The sequence below is a fragment of the Canis lupus genome, chromosome X (genome assembly GCF_048164855.1).
Source record: "Canis lupus baileyi chromosome X, mCanLup2.hap1, whole genome shotgun sequence".
Taxonomy (NCBI): Eukaryota; Metazoa; Chordata; class Mammalia; order Carnivora; family Canidae; genus Canis; species Canis lupus.
The window spans coordinates 124,188,633-124,209,146 of NC_132876.1; the positions used below are offsets into that span (position 1 = coordinate 124,188,633).

A 20,514-nucleotide genomic window follows, 5' to 3' on the forward strand; every position below is an offset into this window, starting at 1 on the left:
TTTGCCTTATTAGCTTTGTGCCAGTGCATCTCTTCTGTAGATTCTTAGAATGGAACCCAGATGTGCATCTTGTCCACTCTTATATTGACAGTGTAGTCAGTGTCTCTCCAACCTCTTGGTGTTAGGAACTCTTTGCACTCTCAATAACGATGAAGCACCCCAACTCTTGTCTGTGTGATTTATATCAATAACTATTTACTGCATCAGCAGTTCAAACTGAGAAGATTTGGAGGGTTGCCTGGCTGGCTCAGTTGGTGGAACATGCAACTCTTGATCTCAGGGTTTTGAGTTCAAACCCTGCATTGGGTGTACAGATTACTTAGAAATAAAATCTTATAGGCACCTGGGTGACTCAGTCAGTTAAGCATCTGCCTTCGGCTCAGGGCATGACCCCAGGGTCCTGGGATTGAGTCCCACATTGGGCTCCCTGCAGGGAGCCTGCTTCTCCCTCTGCCTGTGTCTCTCATGAATAAATAAATAAAATCCTAAAAAAAAAAAAAAGAAAAGAAAAGAAAAGAAAGAAAAGAAAATAGTTTTGACTCAAGGAACCACCCCTCGAGGTTCTCTGTACCAGACTTTGAGAACTGCTGTTAGAACACTTCAGAATTGTAGCTCGGGGCAGGAAAACCCCTCCATTAGACTCTCTACCTTGACCAGGACATAAAGCCTTTGTCTTCTCTTTCTGGAAACATGAGGGAGATGTTAAAAATGAGGTTTAATTTTGATCAGTTCACCAGCTGCCCTCTGGGGAAAAGGTGGCTCCAGGGATCCCGTTACTTCTCTGCATTGCTGCCTCCCTGGAGACCATAGTCAGATGATATCCTGCCGTCCCATCAGTGCTGTGATGCTTTTAATAAGATGCTTTACAGATCGGCTTCTCCAGCACATTCAATTTGTTTCAGCAGGACTAGTGGGTCAAATAACCTCATCTTCCCTGTGACCAAAAATAAAACTCCTATTAAGACATTTGTGCATGACAGATTGAAGAAGACAAAGGAGGGAATAGGGATATTAAGGATTCAAATTATATAGCAGAAGTGAAATGTAATGGCTGTATAATCAAATCCATATCCATAAAATACATATTATGTTTTTTTCAGACCATATATTAGCTCAAAAGCAAAACATCATTAATCCAAACAGTGTAAATATGATTAACCATATTTTGGGCCATAATGTCATGAAGTTAGAGTTTAATCACAAGGTATTAACAAACAAAACTACTACAGGACTGGAATTTTTTAAAGTCTCTTTTAAAGGCCTTTGGGCCAGGGGAAGGAAATGGAAATAAATACCATTTCATAAATTTGGGGATGGGGCAAAAGTTACTCCCATTGGAGCCTGAAGGGGATTGACTGTTTTGGCATGATTTTAGTTTTTATGTAATGAATGAAGCACCAGACTGAGGAATTTTTAAAGCAGAACAAATCTCAGGAAAGGAAGAAAATGAGTTTTTTTCATGATTAAAAGAGGAGTTTAGTACATGAGTATGTAGACGAAGAGCAGAAATGATAAATCGTTTGTTGGGAATATAAAATCCTACCTTGGTGTCAAAGCCGACAGGGGCCTGACATGGATGCAAGCTACTTGTCTGACCTCCAACTCCACCAGCATTTGGTTTTGTCTCTTTATTTCAGACACTTGGATCTCCTTTCTCTGCAGGAATCACAATCCACCTCAGGACCTTTGCGCTGGCTGTTCCCCCCTGCTAGGACTTACAACGCCCAGAGATGAGCATCACTGGCTGCTTCCACCCTCTCTGGTCTGTGTTCAAATGTTACCTTGTCATAGACGCTTTATCACTTTTAAGTCTTCATCCTGTTTATCAGGATTCATAGCACCTATCGCGACATAATATACATTTCCTACAGTCGTACAGACACGCATGTATTTTCCATGCTTGCCCCCCGAGACACTCCCGCAGGTGCATTGCTGTCAGTATGCACTCGGTGGACGCTATTGCAGCCATTGCTTTATGTCCACCTTCTAGAACACTGCATGGTCCAAAAGAGATGCCCAGTAAATATTTTTAAGAAGTGTGTGCGATAGAGCAGACACTTAGTTTTCTGAAAACAAACAAAAAAATGTCGCATAAACCACTGGAAAGCAACTTGAAAAGAAAGGCAGGGTGCACGTGCCCCAAACGGACTTGGAAATGGTGCGTTAATCGTGAAAATCAATGCGATTGGCAGCGGTCTATGCAAATGCCCCTGGAAAGCAGAATTAAACGGACCATTGCAGGAAGAGCATGCGCTGCCAAAATTTAGTAAAACAAAGCAAAGGTCAATAAACCCGTCTCAGTGATTAAATAAATTTGGAAAGATTTACCTCTGCATAAAAACGCTCCAGCTCATAGAGTTCCTAACTCAGTTCTCTGAAACCTCCAAGGATCCCTCAAGGTATGGATATTATTCAGAGCTTGGGGCGAGGAGAAGTGCTTGCAAATGATTTGCGAGAGTTTCCAAAGAATGATTTAAAATTCTATTTAAAACGCACAGGGAAAGAGTTCTTGAAACTTATAGGAATATCACTGCCAAGAATATGAACATGGAGGGGCTTCCACGTGGTTCAATTAAGCATCTGAGTCTTGACCTCAGCTCAGGTCTTGGTGTCAGGGTTGTGAGTTCAAGCCCCCATGTGGAGCTGACTTAAAAAAATATTTTTTTTCTAAAAAAAAAAAACAGAATATGAACATTGATTAAGCAAATAGCATTAGTCAATACATCACAAGAATGGTGCATGTGAGAAAGTGAGGTGGATTTTAGGAATTTCAAATGCACGGCTGGTCAGTTATATGAACAGAGAGACAGGAAGTGAAAAGGATCTGCGTTCCCATAGCCAGTGACCCCAAGACCCCAAAGACAGGTGTCCCCGAAGATGCACATGAATCTGGACTTCTAATCAATATGCAGGGCCTGTTGTTTGGGTTCTGGGCTTTTGGGGGTTTTGTTATCAAAAAAATTTGGGGGTGGAGGTAGAGTTAGTTTCGCTATGATTGACACAAGAGCCATCTGAATGCGATGTATTTTCTGCGCCAGATCAGGAGAAAATTGTATATTCTGTGACTCACGCTACCAACCCCATACTTTGCACTGCAAGCGTGGCTAATTATTGGCTGCAGTATCTCTTCGGGTTAATTTATGCACGCCTATTTCTTGTTTCCGAGAAGCAAAAATAAGGCACAACACCGGGGCTGTGAAAACCTGTAATTTGAGCTGTCAGCATCGCCTCCCCATGGTTAGAAAGCTTGCAAGTTTAATCTCATCGTTCACGCAAATTTAGAGACTTAAGAGAAGGTATTTGGGTCTGAGCGCTCTCGGTGACAGACGTGTGAGGAGTGGCCGAGAACAGACTCCCCGCGGGGATCTGCGGGTTTTCCCAAGTTGCTATGAAAGTCTCACCTCCCAGAAACCGTAATCGTCTCCCTGTGCCTGCATCGACCCCATAAAACGTGGTTAACCGGGTTCCTCTTGGAGATAATCCCCTTTGCTTTATTTTAGGGGGAGTTGTCCGCATCGTGGCTTTCCGGCAAAGATGGGATTTGCTCAGATGGGATTTTGCCGGTTTTGCCCAAACTCCCATTTGCTTTGTCTCCAAGGGTCAGATCCCACGTTGAGAGCTCCGCTCGCTCTCCTCGGAAGTAGTGATTCATCCGTTCCTTTATTCCTTGCAACCTTGAGTAGAGCTGGAAATGTCAGTGGCAGGTCTTGACTCGTCTCCGGTGAACTGAACAGAAGGGAACGCGTTTTCCACTCGGCTTGTTTTTGATGGAAATGAGCAGAGCATGACCGCAGGAGGTGGGAAGGGGGCAGGTACAGCTTCTCAAGAGGGACAAGTCCTCAGGCGATGCCCGCATCAACCCCTCACTTTTCAGTTCCCCTCGGAGAAGAAAAGACGCACGGGTGTTTTCTGGACAGGAACGCGTCGCTATGGTAGCAGGGACGGCCAGGCGGTGGCTGACCTGACCGTCCTCCTGCGGGGCACGGTCCAGTGGGAGCCTCCCAATGAGGAATGAAATAATAGGAACGGGCACAAGAAGTGGAAGGGCAGCTCACCCCTGTCTCCCCAGAGCAAGGTCCCTCTGGAAAGTGAGCATCTTTGCTAATGTGTCTTGACGTGGGTCCCGCGCTAAATCCCGCCGCACCCGGAAATGCTGCAAAGAGAAACATCCAACTGTGACAATTCAAGAGTGCGGTGGATCGGGGAGATATACAAGAAAAGAACACAGAACGGCGGTTTTGAGCTTGCGCTGTCACCGGTTAACGATTAGGATATTCCCAGTCTTGAGTCTTCCCATCATATACAAGGAAGTGCTACGTGATTCGCCTTCATGTAGGATTTTTCTCGTTCTACTACATGGTGCCTTTCAAATGTCCCAAGTCATCGTATGTGCCGTTGGCAGGAAGACGCCACCGGCGTTTCTCGACATGTGTCATCACGATTGCGTTCCTGTGTCACAAACTCAAATCGTGTAAGGATATTTATTTCATCTTCAGGTCGCGTTGGGGAAATCAGACTGTCGTGAATTCACAGGTTGACAAGATCGTTGGGATGCGAGCACCTGTACCAACCCAAGGTCAGAAATTACTCCCATCACATTGATCTAAAATGGAGGAATGCCTTGCGTGATCCTGTCGGGGCTGTGAACTCCGTTAACAGGGATAGAACTTATGTCTTTCTCCGTCTGTCATAATATGTGTCCAGTGCCACAGGATCGATACGTATCTGTTGAACAATTGATCAATTGATGAATGACTGTGACATTCATGAACAGACCGTGGTGTTCTCTTCTCAGTTTTATGAATCAATGAGGGATTGTTTCAAGTCTCAGTTTTTTGGGGCACCTGGGTGGCTCAGTGGTTGACCATCTGCCTTTGTCTCAGGGCGTGACCCCAGGGTCCTGGGATCGAGTCCCACCTCGGGCTCCCCGCAGGGAGCCTGCTTCTCTCTCTGCCTGTGTCTCTGCCTCTCTCTGGGTCTCTCATGAGTAAATAAAATCTTTTTAAAAAATAATGTTTTTTATATAGTTTTCTGATTTGGCCCCTAATAAAATTTGAGACTTAGACCTGATAGGAAGCGAGGTATCTGAATATACAGAATAGCAGGTGGGTCTTTGTTTCTTTTTTTGCTCTTTTGTTTCATTCTCAATGACCTGATAGGAACCTGGTGTATGTGAATATAAAGAATAGCAGGTGGTGGTTTGTTTGTTTTTTGCTCTTTTGTTTTGTTCTCAGTGACCTCCGAGGCTGAGGCTGAGCACATCTTTGTCTGGGGTGAGTGACCTTTATCTATTCAAACAATGCTTCCGTCTAGACTGGCTCCCACAGCGGCAGTGGGTTGACCTGTCCGTGCCTCCGCTGACCCGCATTTTCCCCACTGCTGAATATCAATGTCCCTGCAGGCTTCCAAGACCCTGAACTGAAACACTCCTTTTATCCCTCTATTTTGAACACATTGCTGTGTATTGACCAGGATTCAGAATTTTGCAGAAAGCAGGAGGTGGTGGTGGTATTGCACAATTTATCAAGGCACATGTAGATATTTTTAAAAAATCCACTTAGTTCACAAAAATGGAAGTGTTAGAAAGCAGTGGGAAATCCAGTTGCTCAGCTAGGAAAAGGGCCTCAGAGCGGAGGGTCTTAGGAATCCCACAGAGCAGGTAAGAAACTGAGGCAGGGCTCGGTCCTCAAGCAACGGGGACCAGCCCAGGTGAGCAGGTGGAAAAGGTGATGACAGGACACAGGAGATGGAGGGAAAGATGGACCCGGGAAAATCAGAAGACGACTTCTGAAGTTTCTTGCCTGGTGCACTGGGAAAAATAATGGCGTTGTTAACAGGGAGCCGGGATGCAGGTGTGATAGGGATGAAAGAGGGAGTTTTGGCAGTGCTCATGTTTGCTTTTTTTGTGAAAATATGCAACACGTCCTGTATCGGGTGGGAGACAGTCACTTGGCCAAGCCCACTCCCCCACTGTGTGTGTCACCACTATGCAGTGGACCCTTGCATGATCCAGGGGAGACCCTAGCAGCATAAAGGGTCTCCAGGAGGGCTCTGGCCATATGGCCGGACCCCATTCTGAGTGCCCCATGCCCATGTCAAAGGAGGGGAAACAGATGTTTAATGTTTGCAGCAGAGGGAACGATGGCCTCCCAACACACAGATGCATATCCGGACCTTCAGGAACCAGGGAATGGGGTCTTCTCTGGGAATATGGTCTTTGCAGATGGGATGAAGTGAAAGATCTTGAGATGAGCTCATCCTGGATGAGGTGGCCCTACGTCCAACGACAGGGGTCCTCGTGAGAGACAGAAGAGGACATGCAGATGCAGAGGAGGAGCCCTGTGAGGATGGAGGTGGAGATGGGATCGATGCGGCCACCAGACTGGGAACATCTGGGGCCCCGGACACTGGAAGAGGCAGGAAGGACCCTCCTTGGAGCCTCTGGACCTCAGTGGTCCTCCCAACTTGGAGCTCAGACTTCTGGTCTCCAGAGCTGGGGGAGGGGATGCACTTCTGTATTTTAAACACCAAGCTTGAGGTACTTGGTTGAAGCCGCCCCAGGACATGCCTACAGATATCACCGCTGGTTTGGAGAATGATGAAATTTTGAGAAAGTCAAGACGCCTAAGAGAAACATCCTAGGACAGTTAGAGAAAGCAAAGAAGTCCGTGCAGGAAATGTAGTTTTGGAGCACCCATTAGGCCCTATGAAAGGTGGTATTTTGAGGAGTGGAGGGACTTTTTGGAGGCGGGAAGAGAAGAAATGAAGACAAATGAAACCCCCCGCAGCGCACCCCCTTGAAGGAGCAGCAGAACCAGTCCTTCAAAACTGAAAGACAAAGATCAGTTGGAGATACTAGGACAAGCTTTACGAATCACACGGGTAATAAGCCCAAATTTTCCTGAGAGGGAGGAAATCCTGTCTGCAGAGCCCCCTCTGGTGGCCGGGAGGACTCACTTATGGTCTTTGTGCAGTGACACCAACTCAAAAAACGTGGAAAATTCGTGAAAACCTGAAACGTGGGCAGCCCTGGTGGCTCAGCAGTTTAGCACCGCCTTCAGCCCAGGTCATGATCCTGGAGACCGGGGATCCAGTCCCATGTCGGGCTCCCTGCGTGGGGCCTGCTTCTCCCTCTGCCTGTGTCTCTGCCTCTTTCTCTCTCTCTCTCTGTGTCTGTCATGAATAAATAAACAAAATCTTAAAAAAGAAAAGAACACCTGAAATGTAAGAATGGGGGAGGCTTTGGAGAGCATTTGCAGGGCCCTCTGACTTCCAGATGAGGAATGGGAAGCCCCTTGGTTACTGTGCTGACCCCCGGGGGGCCATGTCCCTGCTAGGCCACCCCTTTCCACCTCCCATCCCCACACCAACCTGCAACGTTTGCATCCCTCTGCTCTGACGGGCCCAACACACCCCGACTGAGGGTGGACACCTGTGAAGTGCATCATCGATCCCAGAAAAAGAGCCTTTTCTGTCCTTTAGAGCAGAGTTCTACTCGGCATGAAACGTATAAAATTCCCATTTGCATACACAATAAACCCCAATATTAAAGGGATGGGTTCTGGCTTCCAGGAAGACCACTTACAACCTGACTCTCTCCTAGGTCAATGAGCCGGGACAGACAGTCTCCCAAGGACACGGTTTCCTTGCAGAATAATGGAAATTTAGGCACCAGACAGAAAGTCAAGACGGAGACTTCTGGTCTACCCGGGAGACTAAGGTAACGTTTTATATTCTTTTTTTTTTTTTTTTTAGTTTTTATTTATATTCCAGATAGTTAACATACACTGAAATATTATCTTCAGATGTTCCATATAGTGGTTCCACAATTCTGTATATTACTTGGTGCTCATCACGACATCACCTGTTTCCCCCATCCCCCCATCCACCTCCCCTCCCCACCAGCGTGTTCCCCAGAGTCAAGAGTCCATTTCTTGGTTTGCCTCTTTTTCTTCTTCGTTCGTCTGTTTTGTTTCTTAAATTCCACATATGCGTGAAATCACATTGTCTTTCTCTTATTTCACCCAGCGTCATACCCTCTAGTTCCATCCGCGTCATTGCAAATGGGAAGATTTCATCCTTTCCGATGACTGAGTAATTTTTCGTTGTCTGTATCTCCCACATCTTCTTTATCCATTCATCTCTTGATGGACATCTGGGCTCTTCCCATAGTTTGGCTACTGTGGACATGGCTGCTGTGAACGCTGGGGTGCAGGTGCCCCTTCAGATCACTGTGTTTATATCTTTGGGGTAAATACCCAGTAATGCAATTTCTGGGTTGTAGGGTAGCTCTATTTTTAAGTTTTTTTTTTTAGGAATCTCCACACCGTTCTCCAGAGGGGCTCCACCAGTGCGCATTCCCACCAACAGTGCAAGACGGTCCCCCTCTCTCCGCATCCTCGCCAACACCTGTTGTGTCATGAGTTGTTGATTTTAGCCATTCTGACAAACAGCAGGGAGGCGGGATCTCACTGTGGTCTTGATTTGTATTTCCCCGATGATCCGTATTTAGTTTTTCCTTATAATCAGCCGATATGTCAATACATATCATGAACGGTCCTGGAGATGTATTTATTAGTGTTTTATCACCAGCATTGTTGGAACCTGATCTTAACCTTCACTGTTGGAAACTTCCATCCTTCCATTCATCTCGTGTGTCCCTGGTGGCCGAGGACCCGGCAGGCTAGGGACCAGGAAGGGACCAGAGTGAAAAGATGCACATTGTCATCTGGAAGGTCTGGAGACCCAGGGGTGAGCCCTGCCTCCCCCCGTGCACTGCCCGGGGCTGGCTCTGCCTCCATTACTTTGTTTGCTTCACGCCTCCTCAGCCTCTCATGACTCACTTAGCTATTCCCCAGATTTTCTTTTCTGGACAGCAGGGGTCGGACATCTATGGGCCCCATCCCTATAAACAATGTGGAGCTCAAAAGACAACGCCGCACTTAATAGTCCTGCTGGTTTTAATAATGACTCCATCCTTGCGTTTTGATTACCACCAGATGGTCACAGGCCGTGAGGCAAGGCCGGCTGAAAACCACAATAAATCCATGTGAGCAATGGGGTAGAGAGACACCGGGCTGTTACACCAGGGAAAACAAGAGGCCAGCCTGGGGTCTGCATCTCATGGGCCCTACGTTGTTTGTCTGGCACTCGTGTCCTCGTGTCCAGCTGCCTCAACCATCCAGTGCTGCTCTGCCTCTCGTCCCGCAGCACGACGCGCTGACTTTGTTCATCCTACTCCTTGGTGGAGAAGTGCCTTTCATCTGCTCGTCAACTACCCTGGTTCTTCATACACCTCCCACCCTGCCGCGGGTTGAGCCGTGTCCCTCTGTCTTGCGAAAGTAATGCTGAAGTCCTAGCCCCCAGGATCTGTGAATGTGACCCTATTTAGAAATAGGGTCTTTGCACGGGATCGCGTGGAGGTGAGACCACGAGGGTGGGCTCAAGTCCAGTATGGCAGGTGTCCCCATAAGAGAAGAGACAGAGGTAGAGATAGACGCCCACGGAGGAGACATCCCAGTGAATGCACAGATGCGCAGGCAACGTGAGGCAGACCTGGGGGCGCAGATGCGGTGTTGCATCCCCCCCCCCAAGCTGAGGGCCGCCAGCAATGACTGGCAAACACTACAAGCTGCGGAGATGCATGGAACACGCCCCCTGAGCCTCCAGGAGGAATCACCCCTGCCCACACCTGGCCTGCAGATCTCCAGCTTCCAGAACAGGGACAGGACATGTCCGTTGTCCTGTGCCCTCTGCTCTGTGGCACCTGGTACGGCAGGCAGCCATGGGGAGGTCACTCAACACCCTGACATGGATGCCACCGCTCCGTGAAGCCTTCTCCGACATGGCTGGTGGAGTTGGCTATGTCTCCATGGGTCTTCCCACATTGTTCAGACCGTATTTCCCTGGAGCCAAACCACTTGTACGAGCAAGGCAGCCAAAACTAGCGAGCTCCATGGGGGTCCATCATGGCGGTGGTGCTTACTCATCCGTCTTCCCAGAGGGGCCGAGCTGTCCATCACTGCGGCCGATGGCTGCAGAGTCGCATGGTGTGTCACTCTAACGGACTCTTTTTAACTACACACGTGGTCTAGTTCCATCTTTTCCTGAAACGAGCACCTCACCTTGTGGCCCATCCCTTGCACACGTGCCTCTTACACTGGCTCCTGCTTCCACGGGACGTGGCATGCATCCAGATAAACCATGTCGCCATCACTAAAGAGAGCACCGGCCCGTCTCCTTCACTCCCTGTGGCATTGGTGACACTCCAAGGGGACTCCATGCTAAGCAAAGAGCCCGACACAGGGCTCGATGTCACGACCCTGAGAGCGTGACCTGAGCTGAAATAAACCACGAGTCGGGCGCTTAACCGACTGAGCCCCCCCAGACGCCCTGTGTTGGTGATTCTTACTTTAACATTCAGTCTTTCACATCCTCGGTTGCCGATGCTCATCCACCCACGCTGGCCATGCTGTTTTTTCTTCTCTTTTTTCTATCTTGGTGTGAAATTTGCATTAACATGAACAAACTCAAAGTGTGCGGTTCAGTGGCGTTGAGCACGTGCGCCGTGTTGTGCAAGCACCACCTGTTGTGCCAGAGCATCGCCCCAGATGGAAAAACCCTGCAGCCGCATCAAGCAGCCCTCCCCAACCGACTTCCTCCCACCCCTGCGTGCCAGTACTCCCTTTTTCTCTCTGTGGATTTCCTTATCCTAAGCACTGTGTGTGAGTGGAACCATACGATGTGCGGTCTTCTGTGTCTGGCTGCTTTTATTTCACGCTTTCAAGGTGCATCCACATTGTAGCATGTGCCAAGGTGCCATTCCCTCTTCACGCCTGAGTAATAGTCCACTGTGCGGATGGACCCCGTTCTGTTCATGTCTTCGTCCATCCGTGGACAGTTGGGTTGTCTCCACCTTTTGGCTGTCGTGAATAATCCTGCTATGAACATGGATGTGCTAGCTTAGATTCAACATCTGTTCCCAATTGCGGGGCTATGTATTTAGAAGTGGGGATAGCTGGGTCATAGGGTAACTCTACGTTTTAACAGTTTTGGTGCTGGCAAGTAGTTTTGATCACTTTTCCACTCCTGACACTCTGGTCCCAGGCTGCGGTCTGGTCCTATTGCCTTATCATTGGCCACATGCTCATATTCACAGTTGCCATTACCTCCCAAACCCCGTGTGTCTGTGCGATCCCAGGAACCCCTTGCACGCAAAGCCAACTGACCCTTTTGGGTCTTCTCCTGGCCCTGGAAGAGACATCGTACACACTCAGTTCCATAGTCTGCCTTGAGATGGTCATCTGCCTCACCTTCCAAATGTACTTCCTGCCTTGTGTTCCCAATCTTGGCTGATGGAATGCCTCACCCCCCGCCAAGTGCCTCATGGAGGGACTTGGAGGCCCCCCTTATGTGCATCACTAATTTCTTCTCACAAATTACAGCTTCTGCATCCCAAATGCATCTCAAGTCAACACATGTCTTCTAGCACGTCATCATGGTGCTGCTGTCTCAGTGACTACCTTTTCCATCTGTACCACCAACACCTTGGACCATTCAGTACCTTCCGAGGTGCTTCCCTGGTCCTGTGTCCTCCAAGCTTCCAGTTAAGGAGCCGTTCAGGGGCATCGTTCCAAAACCACATTCAAAACCCAGGTCTCCATGTTGGCCTCCCCAACGAGGCAGCTGATATGGCCGTCGTTATTCACGCGCCTGCCTCTAGACCCTAGAACACAGTGTCGTGTAGGATGGGTGTTCCAACACATGTATGAGCACATGCACACTATTTATATGGCTCAAAAGGACGTCCGGCATCAAAGCAGCACTCACACCGCAGGGAGATGCATTCATCCTTCTTCAGAGAAGTTCAAACACCAACACACAATTCCAATTTATCTTCAACAAGCGCCCCGACCCACTTAGCTCCCGTTTTACTCTCGGCTTCGGCGTGAACAAAGTACGATCTACACATCCTCTCTTCTGTACAGTCAAGATGCGAATTTCTGATCTTCATTTCCTTTCTGACTTCTTTTTTCCCACATGTGGAATGTGTCTTTTAAATTAAGGTTTTTTTTTATTTTAATTCCACCGTGGTTAGCATCCAGTGGGATATTAGTTTCGGGGGTACAGTCTCGTGACGGAACACTCTCATCCATCACCTGGTGCTCCTCACGATAAGCGTGTTCTCCATTCTGACTTTTTACACACATAGTGGCGCCATGTTATTCTGCTTTGGTGATGGCAAGTTTCGTGTATCATTTTCTTCACAAATCTTGGCAAACCCCTTTTTTAAATTTTTATTTATTTATTTGAGAGAGAGCGCACACAAGAGAGAGCACAAGCAGGGGGAGCGACAGGGGCAGAGGGAGATGCGGGCTCTCTGCTGAGCGGGGAGCCCAACTCAGGGCTCGATCCCAGGACACTGAGATCATGACCTGAGACGAAGGCAGACGTTTAACTGAGCCACCCAGGTGCCCCCAGCAAACCACTTTTATTTAAAATCTTGCTCCATCTGTCTGGACTCTTCATTCATTCATTCATTCATTCATTCAGCAAAGTCAACTTTTACAAAGTGACCTTGGATAAGAATCGAAGTGCTTTCTTTGTGAAATGCTTTTGCTTGTTTTGCTTTTTTGGGTCGGAAATCTCACTTTGTCTCATTCGTAGGAAGATTTACATATTCTTGGTCTTCTTGTCCTTTGCTATCTCCCAAAGCCTTCAGTTCTTTGAGGGCAGAGACCGTGGATTGTTTGCTTCAAACACCCACACGGTGCTCGGAACCTAATGGTGATAATTGATATCAGAAAACATGGCAGCCAAACGCAGGAAGAGGGCGGGGCTGGCATGGCAAGGCTGTAATCATAACGCCGCGGGCTTTAGTCATGATCCATGATGTCCTGGCTGTGCCCCTGATTCTCCCCATTCTCCCAGGGGTCCTCATCTCCTCCCCGCCATAATGACCAAGCTATTTCCTGTTTGCATTTGCTGTTCAACGGGAGGACCATTCCATCATCATCATCATCATCATCATCATCATCATCATCGCTGGCACTACACACCCTTATCTGAAACACCCAGGAGCTACCCCTCCCATCTCAGCAAGATGTTATTTGTCACTTGCCAGTGGACAAAACGTGGCACCATGTCAGATTCCGGATCTAAGTCACTGCGGGTCCTTAGATTCTTGCTGAGGCCAATGGTTGGGGGCGGAGGAGACGCAGCCACATGGGTTTGTGTGCGGTTTGTGTCAGCCACACTTTGCAGACTGCGGTGTTCTCTCCACCAGGAGGCCGGCAAGTATGGCAGCTCTGTCCACACTTTCTACCTGTTTCTCCAGAAATTTGTGTCCTGACAATACAGCTGTGCGTTTCACTTTTTTTTATTAAATATTTTGTTTATTTATTCATGAGAGACACACAGCGAGAGGCAGAGCCACAGGCAGAGGGAGAAGCAGGCTCCATGCAGGGAGCCCGACACGGGACTCGATCCCAAGACCCCGGGATCATGACCTGAGTTGAAGGTAGATGCTCAACCCCTGAGCCACCCAGGTGTCCTGCAGTTCACATTTTTTTAAGTGTATAATTTGAATTTTCGAAGGGGAAGCAAGAGGCAATGGGGATGGGCAGGACAGGAAGAACAGGATGAGATCGGATTCGTCAAAGAATTTGTTGGAGAGTGGGACCTGATGCTCATTTGTATATAAATATTGCATATTTGTATATAAATAGTATATATTTGATTATAGCTCAGACCTCAGTCGAGTGGGATCTTCTAAGCTCTGGGTTGTCCATCAAGACTCCCAATGTGTACGTATATGGCATATTATTGAGTCTTGAAAGAGAAGGAAGTCCCGCCATTTGCAACAACATGCATGGACCTGGAAGGCGTTATGCGAAGTGACATGAGTAATGCACAGTATCACTTGCACTCGGAATTTAAAATAACCAGACTCAGGGGACCAGAGGCTAGGATGGTTATCACCAGGAGCTGGGGAAGCAGGATGGAATGGGAATATGTTAGTCAAAAGGCGCAAACGTGGGCAGCCTGAGTGGCTCAGTGGTTTAGCACCACCTTCAGCCCAGGGAGTGATCCTGGAGACCTGGGATCGAGTCCCACATCGGGCTCCCTGCATGGAGCCTGCTTCTCCCTCTGCCTGTGTCTGTGTCTCTCTGTCTCTCTCTCTGTATCTCATGAATAAATAAATCAAATCTTTAAAAAAAGGTGCAAACGTTCAATGATAAGATGAGTAAGTTCCAAAGATCTAGCGTCCAACATGGCGAGTCAAGGTGACCATGGGTAGGTTGGTGCATGTGCCCCGTGTTGGACCCAAGGAAGCTACTATACACACCAGGGTGCAGGTTCAGGTGTGGACGGGTGTTTGTAGCTCGTTTGGGTGAATACCAAGGACCAGATGCATCTGCCTTGTTGCAATCACATGAGCCTTCGTGGACGAACTCCAGGGTCTCGCGTGGTTGTGGGATCCTTGACACGATCACAGCCAGCAGGTGGCGTTCCTCAGTAATGGCGGTCATGGGTCATCAGTTGGGTCTTCATAGGTAAAGACGTCGCCTCTCAAGCACTGAGCTGGCTGGAAACCACGGAAGAGTCTAAAGACGAAACCCACAAGGGTTATAAGCGCGCGATCCCTGGATGTTGCCCTGAAGGGGTTGGAGAACCAGTGGCAGGTGCGAGTCAGTTTTCCCTAATCTCTGCAGGAGTGCGGGGCGCCCACAGGGAGATCCTCCCCAAAGCACAACTGGGGCCCCCACCAAGAAACACCACTTGTGTCTGCTCCATGCCTGCCACCCCATGAAACCACGCTCAAGACCACTGGGCAGTCTGAAAACATCCAAGCCCCCGTTAACGGGCCCCCCGCCCCGGCGTTCCTGAGAAATCTGGCTTCGTGTCAGCCTCAGGAATGGCCACCGCCAAACCCAGAGAGACGTGCGGCAGCTCGTCGGAAAGACAAGCCAGCGCACCGAAGACACACCCACCGCAAAGGAGGAGACGCCGCAAACACATGGACACAATCGGCAGGCGGGCTGCGGCGAGGGCCCGGCGGTGAAGGCCAAGATCGGCCAGAGGAACGGGATATTTGCACAGCTTCGGAAAACCTCCCTTAAATCTTTGTATAAAGCGGTATTTAGCAAAAAGCGAGGCTTCGGGGACAGTGACCGCGGTGACCTCAGCACCTCGGGGCTTTCCGCGCACCCGCGTCTTGGGGCGGCAGCGAAACGCAGATTGTCGCCATCGGAAGTCATCCTGTGACATCCAGGGCGGGGTGGGGGTGTGTGCTGGCATCTGGCCGCAGCGGGCTGTCAATCACCCAGCCCCCCTCTGCGGCTCCCCTTACGACCCAAGTCCCCTTGGACCTTATGCACGTTTTGCACTGAGAGCAAGGCGCTGCTCCCTGTGCTCCGCCCGCGAGCCTCCCGACGTCTCTGTGGCACCCACCGTCGCACACGCGTGTCACATCCTGTCTGTGGAACTCCCAGGGCGGCCTGGGTGGGTGAGCCACGCTCTTTATTCTGGATTTATTACATTGTGCAGGTGCCAGCACGTGCTGGGGACTTGATCCGTGACCTCCAGCTTCTGGACGTTAACACCTGCCGCTTTTAATTTATTTTTTAAGATGTTTATTTATTCTTGAGAGACACAGAGAGAGACAGAGGGAGCAGCAGGCTTCGCACACGGAGCTGGATGCTGGACTCGATTCTGGACCCCGGGGTCATGCCCTGAGGAGCAAGTGATGGGTGACCTGGGGATGAGCAGGTGATGGGTGACCTGGGGAAGCACAGATGGTGGGTAACGTGGGGATGAGCAGGTGCACTGGGTGACACAGGGACCAGCAGGTGCACTGGGTGACCCGGGGAGGAGCAGCTGTGTTGGGTGACCTGGGTGCCTCTGGATGCTGTCCAGCCCACAGGTGTCGATGCACACATAACGATAGCTGCCCCCCATAGGATCACACGGTGTTTTCCCTGCCCCACGACCCCGTTCGGCCCCGTAGTCCTGAGTACACGTCCTTAGACGTCTGTGTGAGCCCACAGGAGGCACAAGGGCACCTAATGTCACCTCGCCAGTCTGGGATGACGTGTCCACGTGTCCATCGATGGGAGCAAGCGCCCCGTCCGGTGGGGACGTTGATGGCGGCGCAGACTGGGCGTTCGCAGGGCCGCGAGGACGAGGGCTTCTCTCCGCACCTGCTTCTCCATCGCTGCACATCTGGAAAGGCTCTGAAAAAATTAAGTCTTTTTCTTAAAAGTCCCGTGCGCTCATCCGCCTGTCCCTGGCCGGCTGCCCTCAGGCGCCCGCCCGCCTCTGCTCCTGTCCCTCCACGTCGGAAACGACGTCAGGCAAACGGCGGCACTTGTCACGTTTCTGCGTCTCGCCGCCAAGACGATTTTCCAACCTCGTTGCTCGGACTCCGCAGCTCCTGCCCTGGTAACGAGATGGGCCAGCGGCCGCGTGTTTTCAAGGGGCGGGCTCTGTTCTCATCCGTCCGTCCGTCCATCCGTCCTCCGCAACCGTCCCGCGGGGTCACGAGGTCACCATCTGGCAGGTGGGCCGACACACACCCAGGATGTCCTAGTGCTTGTCCCAAGGTCACGAGCACAGAGGGTGGTGGAGAAAGAACTGGAATCCAAGTGCAGGATTTCAAAGGCGGGCACCTCGACGACTCATGCATGCACGGATTCTTGCGTGCAGGGAGCATTTATGCAGCACCTACTGTATACAGCAGGCTCCAGGAACTAGGGATGCAAGGCTGAAAAAATCCCCAAGCAACAGGAATCAGTAAAATATCATCTGTGTGCATCAGTGTCTGTGTGTGTACGAGAAAGAAGACAGAGACCCGGGGGCCGCACACGTGGGTGTAAATTAGGAGGCAGGTGAGAGAGTAAAAGCCCCAAGAAAAAGCAGGTGATTGAGACCTGGTCCCTTGCCTGGAGGTCAGTAATGGTGTCACCAAATATTTAAGTCCTGCCTGTGCCCTCAACAATCTGCTGTTCTTGGGGAAACAGAGAAGCCTGGGGTGGGGGCCCTGGCGGATTCCTGATGTCACCCAGCACACCCGGTCACCTGGCAGACCCGCTTTTCCTGGGGTTACCTAGCAGACCTGCTCATCCCCGGGTCACCCAGCGCCTGCGCATCCCCGGGTCACCCGGTGCACCTGCTGGTCACTGGGTCACTCAGCACCTGCTTCTCCCCAGATCACCCAGCGCACCTGCTCATCCCCAGGTCACCCAGTGCCTGCTCATCTCGTCCCTGGGTCACCTGGTGCACCTGCTGGTTCCTGTGTCACCCAGTACACTTGTTCATTCCTGGGTCACCCAGCACCTGCTCTTCCCCAGGTCACCCAGTGCACCTGCTGGTCCCTGTGTCACCCAGCACACCTGCTCATCCCCGTGTTACCCATCACCTGCTCATCCCCAGGTCACCCAGTATCTGCTCATCTTGTCCCTGAGTCACCTGGTACACCTGGTCATTCCTGGATCACCCAGCACCTGCTCCTCCCCAGGTCACCCAGCACACCCAGTCATTCCCAGGTCATCCCGCATACCTGCTCGTCCCTGTGTCACGCATGGCACCTGCTCATCCCCGGGTCACCCATGACCTGCTCCTCCCCAGGTCACCCAGTGCACCTGCTGGTCCCTGTGTCACCCAGCACAGCTACTCATCCCCAGGTCACCCATCACTTGCTCATCCCCAGGTCACCCAGGGGACTTGCTGGTTCCTGTGTCACCCAGGGCACCTATTCATCCCCAGGTCACCCAATGCACCTGCTGGTCCCTGTGTCACCCAGCGCACCTACTCATCCCCAGGTCACCCAGTGGACTTGCTGGTCCCTGTATCACTCAGGGCACCTGCTCATCCCCAGGTCACCCATCACTTCCTCCTCCCCAGGTCACCCAGTGCACCTGCTGGTCCCTGTGTCACCCAGCACACCTGCTCATCCGGTGCTACTCCTCCTCCCCAGGTCCCCCGGAGCACCTTGTCATTCCCAAATCCCCTGTGAGCTTCAACCCCTACTAAGCTCTCGAAGCCTTTTCTTTGTCGTAACTACCCGCCCCGAGGCCCACACCGTCAATGGGATCATCGTCCCCTGGTGCACAGATCCGTGCCTGGTTTGCGGAGAGCAGGAGCCCTGACAGGCCGGGGCGTATTTCAGGCAACACAAAAGGAAGCTGTGGATTCTGGGGGGATGATGGAGAATTACTCCCTCGGTTCTGGGTGTTTGGGAGAAGTGAACCCCGTTGGGCTACACCCGCGCTGAGCTCGGGCACCTCTGCCATTCGCGACTCCGCTCACCGGTTCTCCAGTGTTGGCAGCTCCGCCCGCTTGAGTCCTTTGTCTAATTAGCAGCGACGCGCAGGCGCTCAGAGCTTGGACATCTGGCTCCGACCTCCCGATGTGGGGACTCAGTCCCTCCCGCCTCTATTTGTAGCGACGTCCATCGCATGTCACGGACTCTAAGCAAAACCATCCCTCTTGATGCACAGTTTAAAAGCTGATTCTTTACCTTCCTTTGTTATGGAACAAAGGAAATGGTGCAATTTTAGAAGCTGAACTAACTAGAAAAGTTTTCTTTTTTGGGGGGGGGAGGCTTTTTAAAAAAAAAAAGTTTTATTTTTCAGTTCTCTGTATACAACATGGGACTCGAACTCAACACCCTGAGATCGAGAGTCTCATGCTCTGCAGACTCAGGCAGCCTGGTGCTCCTCACTGGGGAGATTTGAAGCATTTTGTTTATTTTGCTTTATTGCCTTAAAGAATAGTGTTTTGTTTCATTGCTTTAAAAAAATTTTATTGCTCAAAAAATGTTTTTGTGTGTGTGTGTGTGTGTGTGTGTGTTGTGTTTTTTTGTTTTTTGTTTTTTGTTTTGTTTTTTTTGTTTTTGTTTTTGTTTTTTTGAGGAGATGAGCTCTCTTGGATTGGGGTGCTGTATATTCTGGGCAGACCCCTCTGGGTGGTCCCTTCCACATGCACCATTGGGAAAACTTCATAGTCACGTGCAAAATAATGAAATTGGACCCTTGTTCTCACCCCGTCCACACACACACAGGCGCGAATTAACTCAAAATGCATTAAAGACTCAAACCTGAGATCCGCAACCTTTAACTCGCAGAGGAATGGCTTTTTAAAATTTACTTATTTTATTGATTGATTGATTGATTGATTTTTTGGTTGCCTCAAATAAAAACGTTGCACAGCCACGGGAGTGATCACCAGGGGGAAGACACAGTCTGCAGAACAGGAGGAAATATTCAGGAACCACATATCTGGTCCTTCAGAGCTTGTATTTGGGACATGGAAGGACCACTTTGCAAAATAAATAAATAAATAAATAAATAAATAAATAAATAAATAAATAAATTTAAGAAAAAAGCCAGCCACTACCCAAAATAGATGACAAGTGTTTGCTTCTTGGTAAGAGTTCTTAATTCTGGTTTATCTGTAAAAATCAACCAATTGGTCCTAACCATGCAAACACAGTCACTCGGCGTTACAGTTATTGTATTATTATGTGGTTTCTAGTCTCCTTGGGAAATAAAAAAGACTCTCTGATTGCTTGATTTTTCAGGTGGCCGACGGCGTTTCGTTGATTCCCTGGAGGACCCTTCACATGTGTGCTCCCGATGGGTAAGTCCAGCCGTTCTTTGTCGGCTGCATAGGGCTCCGCGCTCTTGAGGCAAACCTAGCTGCTCCAGGTGGCTCCCCGAGCCCTCGGAAATCAGATTCTGTGTTTCCAAGCCCGCCGTCTGTGGGGTCTCCGTGGTTCTTTGGCTTTTCATTGAATATCCTTGAAAACTCTCCAAATGCGTATATCTCCCTGCACCAAATTCACACTCAGAGACCTTCCAGGGGGCGATCTTATGCATCGTGTTGGTTGTAAATGAGGTTGGCAGACTCGAAGTTCACTTTTCTGGACTGATGCACCAAACAGCCCTGGCTTTGCACATGCCTCGAACTAAACTGGAGAGCCGTCAACACAGACCTCCATTCCCGCTGGTTCCACGGGAGGATGGAGGCTCCCACTTCTTCTGACGTTCCCGTCCGGGCACCACAGAGAGAGATGACGGGGACCGAACACATGTCCAGGTGATTAAATGCTTGCCCCAAACTCCCGTACATAACGGAGGCTCCATTTCGGTGGCTGCCATTAATCAAGCCAGCCTGGTGTTTCCTGACAACTTTGTGAATGTGCAATTGGTAGTATATTGTTTGAGAAAGAGAAGGCCACTCTTCCAAAAAAAAAAAAAAATGGAGCTTATAGATCTGAAACCGGAAATGGAACTCACAAAGGCATGCTCGGAATTATGAATCTGAATTCAAGCTTTAATGAGTCCTTTGGCTTTTTATGGTCTTGAGCTCTGGAGCCAAGCTCATCTCTTCCACTCTGCTTAGAAATAAGACAATTTCTGACTTTCAAATGGAAAATCAGGCTAGCTGCACTTCCTCCTTTTGATGAGAGACACGGATGTCAGGTCAGGCATTTTCCTGCAGTCATCCCCT

General features: G+C 49.9%; 1 long non-coding RNA gene across 1 annotated transcript; it reads left to right on the forward strand.

Annotated features, from left to right (window-relative positions):
* The first annotated feature begins 1,659 nt into the window (after nt 1-1,659).
* LOC140628140 (uncharacterized) lies at nt 1,660-19,641 on the forward strand. The gene is made up of 3 exons (XR_012026527.1): nt 1,660-1,762; nt 7,604-7,720; nt 19,583-19,641. It is a non-coding gene; the product is annotated as an uncharacterized lncRNA (long non-coding RNA).
* The last annotated feature ends 873 nt before the right edge of the window (nt 19,642-20,514 follow it).